The sequence below is a fragment of the Scyliorhinus torazame genome, chromosome 14, assembly GCF_047496885.1.
Source record: "Scyliorhinus torazame isolate Kashiwa2021f chromosome 14, sScyTor2.1, whole genome shotgun sequence".
Lineage (NCBI taxonomy): Eukaryota > Metazoa > Chordata > Chondrichthyes > Carcharhiniformes > Scyliorhinidae > Scyliorhinus > Scyliorhinus torazame.
The window spans coordinates 56,877,408-56,896,012 of NC_092720.1; the positions used below are offsets into that span (position 1 = coordinate 56,877,408).

General features: G+C 48.3%; 1 protein-coding gene across 7 annotated transcripts in view; it reads right to left on the reverse strand.

Moving 5' to 3' along the window:
- The window catches only part of mcf2l2 (MCF.2 cell line derived transforming sequence-like 2), a 650,277-nt gene that overhangs the window by 171,344 nt on the left and 460,328 nt on the right, over window positions 1-18,605 (reverse strand). The gene's annotated exons all lie outside the window — the stretch shown is intronic.

Sequence of the window (18,605 nt, forward strand, 5' to 3'; positions counted from 1 at the left end):
TGCTGACCTTTGCGACATACCATTGTCGCTTACCTTTAATGTGACAGGTGAGACTGCTTGGTCATCATGATCTCACTTGCTTTCTCATTCAATGTTACCTTCCTGCTAAGGACTTCAGCTGATGATTTAGGTTCCCGCTGCATCCTTTGAAAAGAATCAAGTGGTTTGTCCTCGAACTCGCCATTCGAATGTCTTTGAAGTTTAAAAAATTTAATTTGCAAGTACTTCTCTGCATATAACACACAGAGCCCTGGACATCTGGATACAGCCCACATCAGCACTGTTTTGTCCTGCTGTGGACTCTCTTAAGACGCTCTCTCCATTAGATTCAATTGTGAGGTTGTGGCCTGTTTGTGTCTCTCGCACTCTCTCCCTGATTACAAAATGATCCATCTTCAGTTATTCATACAATCCTGTTGCTTGCATGCTGGCAGCTACAAAATGGAGGAATCTCTCCATTTAGGACCTACAGGACACGTAATGTCAGTGTACGTGCTGGGCGCGTGACCTGCTCTGTGCCACCACTTCTGGCAGGAAGACTCCAGCGTTCGCAGGCCAATCATGGGCGGCATTCTGAAAAGCTGGTTGCGGATGTTGAGCACTTCTCCCAACGGGAATGCCACACTCAATTGCTCCCGACACCCGCCTCTGACCCACCTGCGGGTTGCAAGCCTGAGTTCCCAACGGGAATGCCACACTCAATTGCTCCCGACACCCACCTCTGACCCACCCGCGGGTTGCAAGCCTGAGTTTGAAAAACCCTGATCTAGAGGTTCTGAGTTCAAATCACATCTTGGAAACTTATGACATTTTATTTAATAAATAAGGTCATTTGTGGGCTAGCCCGAGATAGAGGACTATAAAGAAAAATTCTAAAGGGAGGACTTGCCTTCCTTGGTTCACTAAAGAAGTTAAAGAAAGCATCAAACCTAAGGAAAACGCATATAACTGCACCAAGGTGAGTTGCAAGTCAGATGATTGGTCAGAATATAAAAAACGGCAGAGAATGACTAAAAGATTAATCAAGAGAAAAAAATTAGAGCTCAAGAAGAAGTGAGCTAGGAATATAAAAACAGATAACAGGGGCGAAATTCTCCGGAAACGGCGCGATGTCCGCCGACTGGTGTCCAAAACGGCGCAAATCAGACGGGCATCGCGCCGCCCCAAAGGTGCGGAATGCTCTGCATCTTTGGGGGCTGAGCCCCAATCTTAAGGGGCTAGGTCGGCGCCGGACGGATTTCCGCCCCGCCAGCTGGGGGAAAAGGCCTTTGGTGCCCCGCCAGCTGGCGCGGAAATGACATCTCCGGGCGGCGCATGCGCGGGAGCGTCAGCGGCCGCTGACGGCATTCCTGCGCATGCGCATTGGAGGCAGTCTCTTCCTCCTCCGCCATGGTCGAGACCGTGGCGGAGGTGGAAGGGAAAGAGTGCCCCCACGGCACAGGCCCGCCCGCGGATCGGTGGGCCCCGATCGCGGGCCAGGCCACCGTGGGGGCACCCCCCGGGGCCAGATCGCCCTGCAACCCCCCAGGACCCCGGAGCACGCCCGCGCTGCCTTGACCCGCCGGTAAGGTAGGTGGTTTCATTTACGCCAGGGGGACAGGCATTTTAGCAGCGGGACTTCGGCCCATCCGGGGCGATTCCCGCCCCCGCCGAATATCCGGTGCCGGAGACTTCGGCAACCGGCGGGGGCGGGATTCACGGCAGCCCCTGGCGATTCTCCGACCCGGCGGGGTGTCGGAGAATCTCGACCCAGGAGTTTATGCAGCTATTTCTTTTAATATAAATTTGGATTGCCCAATTCACTTTTTCCAATTAAGGAGCAATTTAGCGTGGCCAATCCACCTACCCTGCACATCTTTGGGTTGTGGGGGAGAAACCCACACAAACACTGGGGGAATATGTAAACTCCACACTGTTATGGGTCAGGGTTTAGAGAACCCCAAAGTGTATCATGGAGTTCACCTGTCCCACAACTTTTAATAGATTGTGGTATGGGGAGCACACGGCCCACTCTACAGGTGTGGTATAGCAGAAATGGAAAACGTATTTTTAAAAACAAAACAATGTTTATTCTATTAACTCAAGTTAACCTTCTTAAAACAAACAGTGAATATCTTAGTAACCATTAATTCAAAGATAACCCCCAAAGAATACAACACTAAGTAATCCTTTAAGCTGTCCTTTTAACATCCAAAAGACTTAACAACCTTTAAACAGAAGCACATCAGGGTTTACATTCAATACTGAAAACATTTCAATTTCTGAATTCACCAAATGATCAAGCGATAGTCCTTCATGGCAGAGAGATCAACAGTACAGTTGCTTTGGCTGACTTTAACTGCAACACTCTGAAAAACGAAACCAAAAAGACAGAGACACACCAAGCTTTTCTCAAAGTGAAACTAAAAAGCAGAACCAGAGCTCAGCTCCACCCACACTCTGACATTACTGCAGTAACATGAGCAGCCAAACATTTCTTAAAGCGACATTCTCATGACACCTCCCCCTAGAAAAAAAAAATAAACCATCAACTTCAAGATGGTTTCATTTTTCACCTTTTCACCATCCTTTAAGAAATGCACACAGTAAATACACTTTATCGTTGCAAAAAAAAAACACACACAAACAGATATAATAATATAGTCCATTTTTTTTCGTTCTTCTTCCTCCAACTTTAATTGCTTCCTTTCATCACATTCGTGACAAAGCATCAGCTATCACGTTTTCTCTTCCTGCCACATGCACTATTTTAAAATTAAATGGCTGTAACAGTAAACTCCAGCGAAACAGCCTTACATTGTTATTCCGGAATCGCTCCAAAAACATCAACGGATTATGATCAGTATATATAACGGTGTCAGACGGATTGCTGGTCACATAAATGTGAAAATGTTGCAAAGCCAGCACCAAACTCAGTCTCCTTCTCAATCGTGGAAATTTGTTTACTGGTGAGAATTCAATTTCTTTGAAAAATAACCAATAGGCCGCTCTAGCACTTCGTCATCGCCTTGTAGAAGCACCGCACCTACACCCACAACACTCGCATCGACCGCCACTTTGAATGGTTTCGTATAATTTGGGATGGCTAACACAGGAGCAGTGGTTAACACAGCCTTCAGGCCGTCAAATGCCTGTTGACACTCCGCTGTCCACTGGAATCTGTTACGCTTCTTGAGCAAGTCCGTCAGTGGAGAATTGGGTACAAATTTCCAGTAAAATCCGCTCATACCAAGAAATCGCATCATTTCCCATCGTATCGAGGGTATCGGAAACTCCCCAATAACTTTTGTTTTCACATCCTGTGGGACCATTCGACCCTGTCCGATTGTATGGCCAAGGAAAGTGGCTTGGGTCTTTCCAAATTCACTTTTGGCTAGGTTTATCACCAAACCCGCCTCCTGAAGTCGATTGAATAACTCCATCAGATGTTTCAAATGTTCTGTCCATGTCTGGCTGAAAGTGACCAGATCGTCGATGTATACCGCACAATTGGGTAATCCTGAAACAACTTTGTTAGTTAACCGTTGAAATGAGGCTGGGGCGTTTTCCATGCCAAAAGGCATAACTTTGAATTGGTAGATACCATCTGGAGTAACAAAAGCTGAAATCTCCTTCGCCGTTTCGGATAAAGGTACCTGCCAGTAACCTTTAAGTAAATCCTATTTGGAAATAAAAGTGGTCTGTTCCACTTTCTCAATGCAATCCTCCAAACGTGGGATAGGATAAGAGTCCATTCTTGTAACTGCATTAACCTTTCTATAGTCCACACACAACCGTTAGGTACCATCTGGTTTAGGCACCATCACTATGGGTGAGCTTCATTGGCTGCAACCCACTTCAATTATGCCATTTTTAAGCACACTCTCAATCTCTTTGTTAACCTGTGCCAATTTTAAAGAGTTGAGTCTATATGGATGTTGTTTGATTGGAACAGCATTTCCCACATCTACATCATGTATAGCCATTTTAGTACTTCCCAATTTATCTCTACAAACTTGCCCATGTGATATCAATAACTCTTTCAGGTCAGTTCGATTTTCCTCTGGAAGATAACTCAATCATTCATTCCAATTTTTAAGAACATCCTCATTTTCCAATGTAATTTGAGGGATGTCAAATTCACAGTCATCTGGATTTGGTTTGTCACTTTGAGTTAGAATCATTAAAACCTCCTCCTTTTTATCTTCTTCCCTTTCAAAGTACCTTTTAAGCGTATTCAAATGACACACTCGGTGAGTCTTCCTTCTATCTGGTGTTTTTACCACATAATTCACCTCACTTAATTTCCTTTCAATCTGATAAGGTCCACAAAACCTAGCTTTTAAAGGCTCACCTACCACTGGTAACAACACTAAAACTATATCTCCACTGGCAAAACTACGAACATTGGATTTCTTGTCCACGACCCGTTTCATCACATTTTGTGCAACTTTTAAATGTTGTCTAGCCAATTCACCTGCTCTATTTAATCGTTCACTAAAATTTGACACGTAATCCAATAATGTAATTTCCAATTTCTCACTCACCAATTTTTCCTTAATCAATTTAAGTGGTCCTCTTACCTCATGACCAAAGATTAGTTCAAAAGGACTAAATTTGGTTGACTCATTAGGTGCATCCCTAATTGCAAACAGTACAAATGGAATTCCTTTATCCCAATCCTCTGGATAATCTTGACAATAAGCCCGCAACATTGTCTTTAATGTCTGATGCCACCTCTCTAATGCTCCCTGTGATTCTGGATGGTACGCAGTTGATTTAAATTGTTTTATTCCTCAGGTAGCCATAACTTCTTTGAATAACTTTGAGGTAAAATTTGATCCTTGATCCGATCGTATTTCTGTGGGTAGTCCATATCTAGTAGAGAATTTAAGTAACTCCTCCACAATCCTTTTAGCTGTATTATTACATACTGGAATGGCCTCTGGAAACCTAGTAGACACATCCATTATCATCAAAAGATATTGATTCCCACTTTTCATTTTAGGAAGCGGTCCTACATTAGGACTCTTGTAAAAGGTTCCTCAAATGCTGGAATGGGTATTAAGGGCGCTGGTTTTATCACTGTTTGAGGTTTCCCTATCACTTGACATGTGTGACATGATTGACAAAATTTAACTACATCTTTATGTAGTCCAGGCCAATAAAAATGTTTCTGGATTTTAGCTTGAGTTTTCCTTATCCCCAAATGACCTCCCACTGGTACCTCATGTGCAACTTGCAACACCTCCTTTCTATACCCTACCAGCAATACTACTTGATGAACTTCTGCCCACTTTTCATCCGCCTGCATATGTAAAGGTCTCCATGTTCTCATCATGTCATTACTTTTACGGTAATAACACTCTGGTTTACACGCAGATTCCTCTTCCGTGTATGCTTTCTGATACATCTGTTTTATTTCTATATCTTTTTGTTGTAAATCCGCCAATTTTCCTGAACTAAAAATATCCACCTCGTCCTCCACCTGATCTTGTTCTTTTCCAACCATCTGATCAAAAATCGTTTCTGATAATTGCACTTCAACTTCATCTTCACTCTTTGATTTCTCCTCTTGTCTTAACCTGTGACTTTGCGACCTTGTTACCACACAATCCGGAAAAATCCCAGGATATTCGTCCTTCAACACTTCAGTTGTCTGATTTTCCACTGGCTTATCAACCACAGTAGGCATCACTCCCACCTGCGATCCGGCTATATCATTACCCAAGATAAGCTGTATTCCTGGACAAGATAGTTTCTCTATTACTCCTACTACCATTTTACCACTCTTCACTGGACTTTCCAACCGTACCTTATATAATGGAACGCTACTCCTCTCACCCTGAGTTCCACCTTTTCTGGCAATATTCTTCCCAAACTACATAACTCCTCATCTCTTACCATTAAAGATTGACTAGCTCCCGTATCTCTTAAAATTGTGACTTCTTTACCTATTCCTCCTGAAACACATGAGTAAATTTTACCCACACAAGTAAATTCTTGAATGAGATCTGGCACCTTCTTATCAATCACCTCTTGATCAGGCTGGACAATCTTTTGCACCTCCTTCGCTTCACTTGGGCTTTCCTTTACCACTTTCGCAAACCCCACTGTCTTATCCTGTTTTACCACATCGGCCTTCCCAGTGCTTTTCTTCAACTACCAACACTGTGACTTTACATGGCCTAGTTTATTACATTGAAAACATTTGAAACTTTTCATGTCTCTTCCACCGTCCTGGATTTCTTTTTTTAGTCTGAGGTACCCTCTCCTTATTATCTCCCATCAGATCGCCTTTACCTCTACCACTTGAGTATTTCCCAATGCCCCAGTTTCTATCCCTCACAGGCTGAAACTGATGTCGGAAAGCAAGCTTTGATTTATGAACTAATTCATAACCATCTGCCATTTCTGCTGCTAGTCTCGCAGTTTTAACCCTCTGCTTTTCCACATGAGTTCTCACTACATCAGGAACTGAATTTTTAAACTCCTCCAAAAGTATAATTTCTCTGAGAGCTTCATGCATTTGGTCTATTTTCAAAGCCCTTATCCACCTATCAAAATTACTCTGTCTGAGCCTTTCAAACGCCATGTATGTTTGACCAAATTCTTTCCTTAAAGTTCTAAACCTTTGTCTGTAGGCTTCAGGCACTAGTTCATATGCACCCAAGATGGATTTTTTCACCTCCTCATACGTCCCAGATACCTCCTCCGGCAGTGGTGCAAACACTTCACTAGCTCTACCTACCAGCTTTGTTTGAATCAGTAATACCCACATGTCCTGTGTCCATTTCATTTCTTTAGCTACCTTCTCAAATGAAATTAAAAAGGCTTCTGCCTCCTTCTTGTCAAACCTTGGCAACGCTTGGAGATATTTAAATAAATCCCCACCACGCCTTCGACTATGACGCTCTGTCTCATTATCCTCATCACTATCATCCAACTGTACGTTTCCCTTTACGTCTGCCAATTTTAACTGACTGTCATGTTTCATGGCCGTTTTCTGAAGTTCAAACTCTCTCTCTTTATCTTTTTCCCTGATCTGTATCTCCCTTTCTTTTTCTTTTTGTTCTGCTAGGGCTATTCTTTCTTTGTTTCTTTCTTCTCGCTCCTTTTCCTTTACTCATTGCATATTCAAGCTGCTTTAATTCTTTTTCATGTTCAAGTTGCTTAATCTGCAATTGGATCTTTGCCATTTCTCGTGAGTCAGACTGTATCTCAGGCAACTTTAAATGCTTAGCCACCGCCATAATTATCTCATCTTTTCGCATTTTGTCAGGTAATTTTTGTGAGGGCCACGAAGAATCCAGCACGAGTTTCAAGGATACTAACAAATAACATTTATTTACAATAACATATATCTACACAACAGCAGCAACCTCACTTGCTGCTTACTCCTTCCTGCTAGTTCCAAACTGGCCAGCTTTATTTATACAGGGAGTCTGCTAATGATTTCTCTGCGCCCCCCTCACTGGGGAAGCTCATACTCCCACAGGATTGTGGGATTGTCATTAGTCCCCAGCCAATGGTAAGCAGGCAGGTTATAACAGTAATGTTTTTAAAAAAAATATATTTTATTGAAATTTTTCGTTCACACTTTTTTCCCCTTACACATCAAACATAAAAAGAATTTAACAGTACATGTAACATGATAACTACAATCTAATAAAGAGTAACTAACTAACATGGTAAACTAATCAATTAACATAAAATGAAACTTTACCCTCCCCCCCCCCCTCCTCCTCCCCCCCCCCCCCCCCCCCCCCTGGGTTGCTGCTGCTGGTCATCCATCTTCCCTCTAACGTTCCGCTAGGTAGTCGAGGAATGGTTGCCACCTTCTGGTGAACCCTTGAGCCGATCCTCTCAGTGCAAACTTAATCTGCTCCAGTTTTATGAACCCCGCCATATCGTTTATCCAGGCCTCCAGTCCGGGGGGTTTTGCTTCCTTCCACATGAGTAGGATCCTGCGCCGGGCTACTAGGGACGCAAAGGCCACGACATTGGCCTCTTTCGCCCCCTGCACTCCCGGCTCATCCGCAACTCCAAATAAAGCTAACCCCCAGCCTGGTTTGACCCGGACCTTCACCACCTTCGAAATCACTCCCGTCACTCCCCTCCAATACCCCTCCAGTGCCGGACACGACCAAAACATATGTGTGTGGTTTGCCGGGCTTCCGCCGCACCTCCCACACTTGTCCTCCGCTCCGAAGAACCTGCTCAACCTTGCTCCCGTTATGTGTGCTCTATGCAGCACCTTAAATTGAATCAGGCTAAGCCTGGCACACGAGGAAGAGGAATTTACCCTGCTTAGGGCATCAGCCCACAAACCCTCCTCTATCTCCTCCCCGAGCTCTTCTTCCCACTTTCCTTTCAGTTCGCCCACCAGCTCCTCCCCCTCTTCTCTCATCTCTCGGTATATCTCTGACACCTTGCCCTCCCCGACCCACACCCCCGAGAGCATTCTATCCTGGATCCCCTGTGTCGGGAGCAATGGAAATTCCCTCACCTGTTGTCTTGTGAACGCCCTCACCTGCATATATCTGACGAAATTTCCCCGGGGCAACTTATACTTTTCCTCCAACGCTCCCAAGCTCGCAAACGTCCCGTCTATAAATAAATCTCCCACCCTCCTAATTCCCAACTGGTGCCAGCTCTGGAATCCTCCATCCATCCTCCCTGGGGCAAACCTATGGTTGTTCCTAATTGGGGACCCCACCAGGGCTCCCAGCACACCTCTCTGTCGCCTCCATTGCCCCCAGATATTTAATGTTGCCGCCACCACTGGGTTCGTGGTAAATTGTTTTGGTGAGAACGGTAGTGGCGCCGTCACCAGCGCCTCTAGACTCGTCCCTATACAGGACTTTCTCTCTAGTCTTTTCCACGCCGCTCCCTCTCCCTCTATCATCCATTTACGGATCATCGCCACATTGGCGGCCCAATAGTAGTCGCCCAATTTCGGCAGCGCCAGTCCCCCTCTATCTCTGCTACGTTGTAAGAACCCCCTCCTTACCCTCGGAACTTTCCCTGCCCACACGAAGCTCATGATGCTCCTGTCTATTTTTTTAAAGAAGGCCTTAGTGATCAGTATAGGGAGACATTGGAATACAAATAGGAACCTCGGGAGGACCATCATCTTAATTGCCTGCACTCTGCCCGCCAATGACAGTGGCTGTATGTCCCACCTCTTGAAGTCCTCTTCCATTTGTTCCACCAGTCGTGTCAGATTAAGTCTGTGCAAGGTTCCCCAGCTCCTGGCTATCTGAATCCCCAGGTATCGAAAGTTTCTTTCCACTTTCCTTAAAGGCAGGCCATCTATCCCTCTACTCTGGTCCCCAGGGTGTATCACGAAAGGTTCACTCTTCCCCATGTTAAGCCTATATCCCGAGAAATCTCCAAACTCCCTCAATATCTGCATGACCTCTGTCATTCCCCCCCACTGGGTCCGTCACATACAACAGTAGGTCATCCGCGTAGAGTGACACTCGGTGTTCTTCTCCCCCTCTAATCACCCCTCTCCATTTTCTGGAGTCTCTCAGCGCCATGGCCAGTGGTTCAATTGCCAACGCGAACAGTAATGGAGATAGTGGGCATCCCTGTCTTGTTCCCCTGTATAGTCGGAAATACTCCGATCTTTGCCGACCCGTGACCACACTTGCCGTTGGGGCCCCATAAAGGAGTTTGACCCAGCTAACAAACCCGTCCCCGAACCCGAACCTCCTCAGCACCTCCCATAGATACTCCCACTCCACCCTGTCAAATGCCTTCTCTGCATCCATTGCCGCCACTATCTCTGCCTCCCCCTCTACTGGGGGCATCATTATCACCCCTAATAGCCGTCGCACGTTGACATTTAGTTGTCTCCCCTTTACGAATCCTGTCTGGTCTTCGTGCACCACCCCCGGGACACAGTCCTCTATCCTCGATGCCAGCACCTTTGCTAGCAATTTGGCGTCCACATTTAGTAGTGAAATAGGCCTATAGGACCCGCACTGCAGCGGATCTTTATCCCGCTTCAAAATTAGCGATATCGTCGCCTCCGACATTGTCGGGGGTAGAGTCCCCCCTTCCCTGGCCTCGTTAAAAGTCCTCACCAACAGTGGGGCCAGCAGGTCCACATATTTTCTATAAAATTCCACCGGGAACCCATCTGGTCCCGGGGCCTTCCCTGCCTGCATGTTCCCCAGCCCCTTGGTAACCTCATCCACCCCAATTGGTGCCACCAGGCCTTCCACCTCCTGCTCCTCCACCCTCGGGAACCTTAATTGGTCCAGAAACTGCCGCATCTCCTCTTTTCCCTCCGGGGGTTGGGACCTATAAAGTCTTTCGTAAAAGGTCTTAAACACCCCGTTTATCTTCCCTGCTCTCCGCACCGTAGCTCCCTTTTCGTCTCTAATTCCCCCTATCTCCCTCGCCGCTGTCCTCTTTCGCAGCTGATGGGCCAGCAGGCGACTAGCCTTTTCCCCATATTCATACCTCATCCCCTGTGCCTTCCTCCACAGCACCTCCGCCCTCCTGGTGGTCAGGAGTCGTCGTCCCACCCTGTACAGTCCTTCCTCCGGGGTCTCCGCAAATTCTTTGTCCACCCTTAAAATCTCCCCCAGTAATCTTTCCCTTTCCTTGGCCTCTGTTTTCCCTTTGTGGGCCCTGATGGAGATCAGCTCTCCTCTGACCACCGCCTTTAGTGCTTCCCATACCACTCCCACTCGGACCTCCCCGTCGTCATTGGCCTCCAGGTATCTCTCGATACATCCCCGCACTCTTCCACAGACTCCCTCATCCGCCAACAATCCCACATCTAATCGCCAGAGTGCACGCTGCTCCCTCTCCTCTCCTAGTTCCAGGTCCACCCAATGTGGGGCATGATCCGAGATAGCTATGGCTGAATACTCAGTTTCTTCCACCCTCGAGATCAACGACCTTCCCAAAACTAAAAAATCTATCCGGGAGTACACCTTATGAACATGGGAGAAGAAGGAGAACTCCCTGGCCTTCGGTCTAAGAAATCGCCATGGATCCACTCCCGCCATTTGGTCCATAAACCCCTTAAGCACCTTGGCCGCTGCCGGCCTTCTTCCGGTCTTAGATCTGGATCTATCTAACCCTGGGTCCAGCACGGTGTTGAAGTCTCCCCCCATTATCAAGTTTCCTACCTCCAGGTCCGGTATATGTCCCAGCATCCGCTTCAAGAATCCCGCATCATCCCAATTCGGGGCATATACGTTAACCAACACGACCTCCATTCCCTCCAGCCTGCCACTCACCATCACATATCTGCCTCCACTATCTGCTACAATGCTCCTTGCTTCGAATGATACCCGTTTCCCCACCAGTATGGCCACCCCTCTATTCTTTGCATCCAGCCCTGAATGGAACACCTGTCCCACCCATCCTTTCCTTAACCTAACTTGGTCCGCCACCTTCAGGTGCGTCTCCTGGAGCATAGCCACGTCTGCCCTCAGTCCTTTCAAGTGCGCGAACACTCGGGCCCTTTTAATCGGTCCATTTAGGCCTCTCACGTTCCACGTGATCAGCCGCACTAGGGGGCTACCTGCCCCCTTCCCATGTCGACTAGCCATCACCTTCTCTAGGCCAGTCCCACGTCCCGATTCCGCGCTCCCACTCGTTCCCCAGGTGGCGCATTCCAGCCCCGACCACCCTTTCTTTAGCCAGTTCCTCTTTGATTTCTGCAGCAGCAACCCAGTTATTCTTCCCACTCCCCCCCCACCCCGCTAGATCCCCATCTAGCGTGATTGCTCCCCCCATATTACTTCCGCAAGTCAGCTGACTTCAACTGACCCCGGCTTCTCCTGCTCACTCCTTGACCCCCCCGTGTGGGGAACTCCCATCTACCTTGCGCCTATTTTCCCGCCATCATCTTTCTGGCGCGGGAACATCTCTGTAGCTGTCCCGCCCCTTGTGGCGCAGCTCCCTCTCCCACCCCACTCCCATTCCTCATCCTCCGCCTATGTCTCTTCTTTCCCCCCCCACCGGCGCCCACATTTCTTAGTGTCCCCCCCCCCTCCCAATTTACATCTCTATATACATCGACAGTGACATTTCCCTCTAATATCAGTCCCTCAGTTCCGATCCAATTTCTCGTCTTTAATAAAGGTCCATGCTTCTTCCGCCGTTTCGAAGTAGTGATGTCTCTCCTGGTACGTGACCCATAGTCGCGCCGGCTGCAGCATCCCGAACTTCACCTTCTTCTTGTGTAACACCTCCTTGGCTCGTTTAAAACTCGCCCTCCTTCTCGCCACCTCCGCACTCCAATCCTGGTACACCCGTACCACCGCATTCTCCCATCTACTACTCTGTACCTTTTTGGCCCATCTCAGAACCACTTCTCTATCATTAAAGCGGTGAAATCGCACGATTGTCGCCCTAGGTGGTTCTCCCACCTTTGATCTCCTCGCAGGGACCCGATGAGCCCCCTCCACTTCTAAGGGGCCCGAAGGGGCCTCAGCTCCCATCAGCGAGCTTAGCATCGTGCTCACGTAAGCCCCGCAGTCCGCTCCTTCCACTCCCTCAGGGAGACCCAGGATCCGAAGGTTGTTCCTTCGTGCTCTGTTTTCTAGGGCCTCAATCCTTTCAATGCACTTTTTGTGGAGCGTCTCGTGCGTCTGTGTTTTGACCGCCAGGCCCAGGATATCGTCCTCATTATCCGTCACCTTCTGCTCCACCACGCGGAGCTCTGTCTCCTGGGTCCTTTGTGCCTCCTTAAGCCCCTCAATTGCCTGTAGCATCGGGGTCAGCACCTCCTTCTTAAGTAGCTCCACACACTGTCTTAAGAATTCGTCTTGATCGGGGCCCCATGTCGCCTGGACTTTCTCCGCCGCCATCTTGCTTCTTTTTCCCTCTGTCCCTATCGTCGAGGATTCTTCGCGATGTAGCCGCCGCCGCCGATATTTTTCTCTTTCGTTGGGGGGGACTCCCTATTAACTCACCCCACACCGGGTTTCGTCGTGAAAAAATTTCCCGTTGGGGCTCTTAAAAGAGCCCGAAGGTCCGTTTGAGCTGGAGCCGCCGAAACGTGCGGCTTAGCTGGGCATCGCCGCAACCGGAAGCCTATAACAGTAATGTTAACTGCAATGTTTTTGCCAAATCTAACAGTCTGTTTTTAGTCTCTGTCCGTAAGGTACTGCGTGTGACCGTCTCCACCCCCAAAAACTTCAGAGCCTCTGAAAGAGCTATTATCCACACCACATTCCCCACTTAAACTAAAATATCACACCTGAAAAGCAACCACAATATGCTCACCCCTCACTGTCTTTAAGTTCACTAAGCCAATCCGATAGATAGACTTTTATACCCCTCGAGCCCCCAATTGTTATGGGCCAGGGTTTAGAGAACCCCAAAGTGTATCATGGAGTTCACCTGGCCCACAACTTTTAATAGATTGTAGTATGGGGAGCACACGGTCCACTCTACAGGTGTGGTACAGCAGAAATGGAAAAGTATTTTTTTAAACAAAACAATGTTTATTCTATTAACTCAAGTTAACCTGTTTAGAACAAACAGCGAATATCTTAGCAACCATTAATTCAAAGATAACCCCCAAAGAATACAACACTAAGTAATCCTTTAAGCTGTCCTTTAACATCCAAAAGACTTAACAACCTTTAAACAGAAGCACATCAGGGTTTACATTCGATACTGAAAACATTTCAATTTTTGAATTCACCAAATGATCAAGAGATAGTCCTTCATGGCAGAGAGATCAACAGTACAGCTGCTTTGGCTGACTTCAGCTGCAACACACTGAAAAACGAAACCAAAAAGACAGAGACACACCCAAGCTTTTCTCAAAGTGAAACGAAAAAGCAGTGGCAGAGCTCAGCTCCACTCACACTCTGACATCACTGCAGTAACATGAGCAGCCAAACATTTCTTAAAGCGACATTCTCATGACAACACGGACAGTGACCCAGAGCTGGGGTTGAACCTTGCACCTTGGTGCCATGAGGCAGCAGTGCTAACCACTGCACCACTGTGCTGCCCCAGAGTTTATACAGGTATATAGACAGGAAAAGCATAAGTAAAGTGTGTTGCACCTCCATTGAGTGAGAATGGGGAGTTAATAGTAGATAATAAGGAAATGGCACATGAAATGCACAAATATTTTGCATATGTCTTCACTCCAGAGGATACAAAACCATTCCAGTAATAGCTGTAAATTAGGAGCAGAAAGGGAGAGGAGAACTTGGTGAAATTGCAATCACTAGGTAAGTGACACTGAGCAAACTGATGGAGCTGCGGGATGACACGTCTTCGGGTCCAGATGGACTTAGTCTAGGGTCCTAAAAGTAGTAGCAAGTGAGGTTGTAGATGCAATGGTGTTAATGTTCTAAAATTCCCTCGGTTCTGAAAAGGTTCCGGCAGATTGGAAAGTAGAAAATTTGACCCCTCTATTCAAGAAGGGAGCGTGGCAGAAAACAAGAAATAAAACTGCAGGCTAGTTAGCTTGACTTCGGGAGGTGTTGTGTTGATCATAAAGGAGGTTATAGCTGGTCACTTAGAAAAACTCAAGGTAATCAGGCAGAAACAGCATGATTTTGGGAAAGGGAAATCATGTTTCACTAATTTTCTAGATCAATTTAAAGGAGTAACATGTGGTGCGGATAAAGGGGAGCCTGTAGATGTACTGTACTTGGATTTCCAGAGGTTTTTGATAAGGCTATTGCGGAAAATAAAAGCTGATGGTGTAGGAGTAACATATTAACCTGGATAGAAGACTGGCTGGCTGGCAGAAAACAGATTGTATTCAGAATGCATCCTTGTCTGATTGGCAGGATGTGCGAGTGGATTCCCACAGAGGCTGTTCTCGAGCCTCAACCTTTTACAATTTACATCAATGACATATATGAGGGGAGTGAAGGCATGGTATCTAAAGTTGCAGACAACGTCAAGCTAGGTAGGAAAGTATATTGTGAAGAAGACACCAGGGAGAGCTCTCTCCGTTGTCTGCCGCCGGTATCGGGGACCCGATGCGGCAGAGAATTACAAAATCGGGATCCATGCCAGGCGTCGGCGTGTACCGATCCGAACGTGAAGCTCCGACCTCCTGCTGCCGCTGGAATCGAGGTGCACGCATGTGCGCCAGCGGGAGGATGTAATTGCGTCTTTTTTTTAAATAAAAAATTTTAATGAGGTATTTCTGGCATTACAATCAGCAACAGTATAAAACAATGTACAAAGAAAAATAAACATAGTGCAATCACCGACTCCCAACCCGCCAAGACCCGCCTAGTTGACACCCTATTCTACACTACCCTAACGCCCCGCTGCTGACGATTAATTCTCCGCCAAGAAGTCGATGAATGGTTGCCACCTCCGGACGAACCCTAGCAGTGACCCTCTCAAGGCGAACTTAATCTTCTCTAGTCTGAGAAAGCTCGCATGTCAGTTAGCCAGGTCTCCAACCTCAGGGGCTTTGAGTCCCTCCAAGCCAGCAGTATCCGTCTCCGGCCTACCAGGGAAGCAAAGGCCAGAACATCTGCCTCTTTCTCCTCCTGGATTCCCGGGTCTTCCGACACCCCAAAAATCGCCACCTCTGGACTCATCGCCACCCTTGTTTTCAATACTCTGGACATGACATCCGCAAACCCCTGCCAATATCCCCTAAGTTTTGGACATGCTCAGAACAGGTGGACATGGTTCGCTGGTCCTCCCGCACATTTTACACACCTGTCCTCCACCCCAAAGAATCTACTCATCCGGGCCACTGTCATGTGGGCCCAGTGGACCACCTTGAATTGCATCAAGCTGAGCCTGGCGCATGTCGTGGTCGCGTTGATTCTGCTCAACGCCTCGGTCCATAAGCCATCCTCCATCTCACCACCAAGCTCCTCCTCCCAATTACGCTTCAGCTCCTCGGTCTGCGTCTCCTCCGCCCCCATGAGTTCTTTGTAGATGTCCGAGACGCTCCCCTCTCCCACCCATCCCCTAGACACTACCCTATCCTGGATCCCCCTTAGTGGCAGGAGTGGGAAGGATGAAACCTGCCTGCGCAGAATGTCCCGCACCTGTAAATATCTAAATTTGTCCCCCCCTGCCAACCCAAACTTCTCCTCCATCGCCCTCAAGCTAGGGAAGCTCCCCTCTAAAAACAAGTCCCCCATCTTCTCAATTCCCGCCCTTCGCCATACTCGGAACCCCCCATCCAAGCTCCCCGAGGCAAACCGGTGATTGTCACAAATTGGGGACCAGACCGATGCTCCCACTGTGCCAGCGTACCTCCTCCACTGACCCCAAATTCTCAGGGCCGCCACCACTACGGGGCTGGTGGAGTACCTCGCAGGCGGGAACGGCAGAGGTGCCGTTATCAACGCCCCCAGACTGCTGCCCCTACACGAAGCTGCCTCCATCCGCTCCCAAACTGACCCCACCCCCACCACCCACTTCCTTATCATGGCTATGTTAGTTGCCCAATAATAATTACTGAAATTTGGCAGCTCAAGCCTCCCCTCCCCCCGATTCCGCTCGAGCATCACCTTCTTCACTTGCGGGGTCTTACCCACCCATACAAAGCCCAGGATGATTTTATTAACCGTCTTAAAAAAGGACCGCGGGATGAAAATTGGGAGACACTGAAATACAAACAGAAATCTCGGTAGGACCGTCATTTTGACCGTCTGCACTCTCCCAGCTAATGACAGCGGGAGCGCATCCCATCTCCCAAGCTCACCCCTCATCTGTTCAACCAACCGGGACAAGTTCAACTTGTGTAACCAGCCCCAGGCGCACACCACTTGTATCCCTACGTACCTGAAACTGTCCCCTACTAACCTAAACGGCAGCTCCCTCAGCTGACCCTCCTGACCCCTTGCCTGGACTACAAACATCTCACTCTTTGCCTTATTCAATTTATACCCCGAAAACCGGCCAAATTCCCCCAAAATCGCCATAGTTTCGCCCAACCCTGCCCCTGGATCCGATACGTATAAGAGCAGGTCGTCCGTGTACAGCGAGACTCTATGTTCCACCGCACCCCGCACCAGCCCCTTCCAGCCCCTTGAAGCTCTCAGAGCAATTGCCAATGGCTCTATAGCTAACGCAAACAACAGTGGGGAGAGGGGGCACCCCTTTCTTGTCCCCCGATACAGTCTAAAATAGTCCGAGGTCGTTCTATTCATCCTTACACTAGCCTCCGGAGTCTGGTACAACAGCCTGAACCAGTCAATAAAGCCCCTACCGAATCCAAATCGTCCCAGCACCTCCCATAGATAGTCCCACTCCACCCGGTCGAACACCTTTTCCGCATCCATTGCCACAACTACCTCAACCTCCCTACTCTCCGGGGGCATCATGATCATATTGAGCAGCCTTCTTATATTGGCCACCAACTGCCTGCCCTTGACAAACCCGGTCTGATCCTCCATAATCACTACCGGAACAAAATCTTCAATCCTGGAGGCCAAAGCTTTGGTCAGCAACTTGGCATTCACAATAAGCAGGGAAATCGGCCTATATGACCCGCATAGCTCCGGGTTCTTGTCCAGCTTCAATGTCAACAAAATAGTGGCCTGTGACATCGTCGGGGGCAGCACCCCTCTGTCCCTCGCCTCATTGAGAACCTTAACCAGCAACGGCCCTAAATTCCCCGAAAACTTTTTATAGAATTCCACTGGGTACCTGTCCGGCCCCGGGGCTTTACACGACTGCATTGCCTTCAAGCCCTCAACTATTTCTTCGGCCCTAATCGGGGCCCCCAGCCCATTTACCAGCTCCCTACCACCCTTGGGAAGGTCAGTCCATCCAAAAAGCGTGTCATCCCCTCCGGCCCCGTGGAGGGTTCTGAGCAGTAAAGCCTACTGTGAAAGTCCCTGAACACCCTGTTTAGCCCTGCCGAGTCCCCTACCAAGTTCCCATCCCCATCAACCACCCTCTCTATTTCCCTGGCCGCCTCCCTCTTCCTAGGCTTCTGTGCCAGCATTCTGCTGTCCTTCTCCCCATGCTCATAAAACGCCCCCCTCACCTTTCTAAGCTGCTCCACTGCCTTAACCTGTGGACAACACCCCAAACTCAGCCTGCAGCTTCCGACGCTCCCTTAAGAGCTTCACCCCCGGGGTCACCGCATACCTCCTGTCTATCTGTAAGATCTCCTTAACCAGTCAGTCTGTTTCTGCCCTATCCGTCCTGTCGCTAGGATCGAAATCAGCTCCCCTCTCACCACTGCCTTTAGCGCTTCCCAGACCACCGCTGCTGAGACTTTCCCCATGTCATTAACCTGCAGGTAATTCTGCATGCACTTCCTCAGCCTCCCGCACACCGCCTCGTCCGCCAACAACCCCACATCCAACCTCCATTGCGGGCACTGGAAACTCTCCTCACTAACCTGCAGTTCCACCCTGTGTGGGGCATGATCCGAAATAGTGATGGCCGAATACCCCCCGTCCACCAACTCCGCCAGCAAATCCCTGCTCAAAATGAAAACGTCTATCTGGGAATAAACCTTATGAACATGCGAATAGAAAGAAAACTCCTTCCCCGTCGCCTGCCTAAACCTCCATGGGTCGACCCTCTCCCCCCATCTGTTCCATGAATCCTATCAGTTCCTTTGCCATTGCTGGCACCCTCCCCGTTTTCGAACACGACCTGTCCAGGCTGGGGTCGATGACTGAATT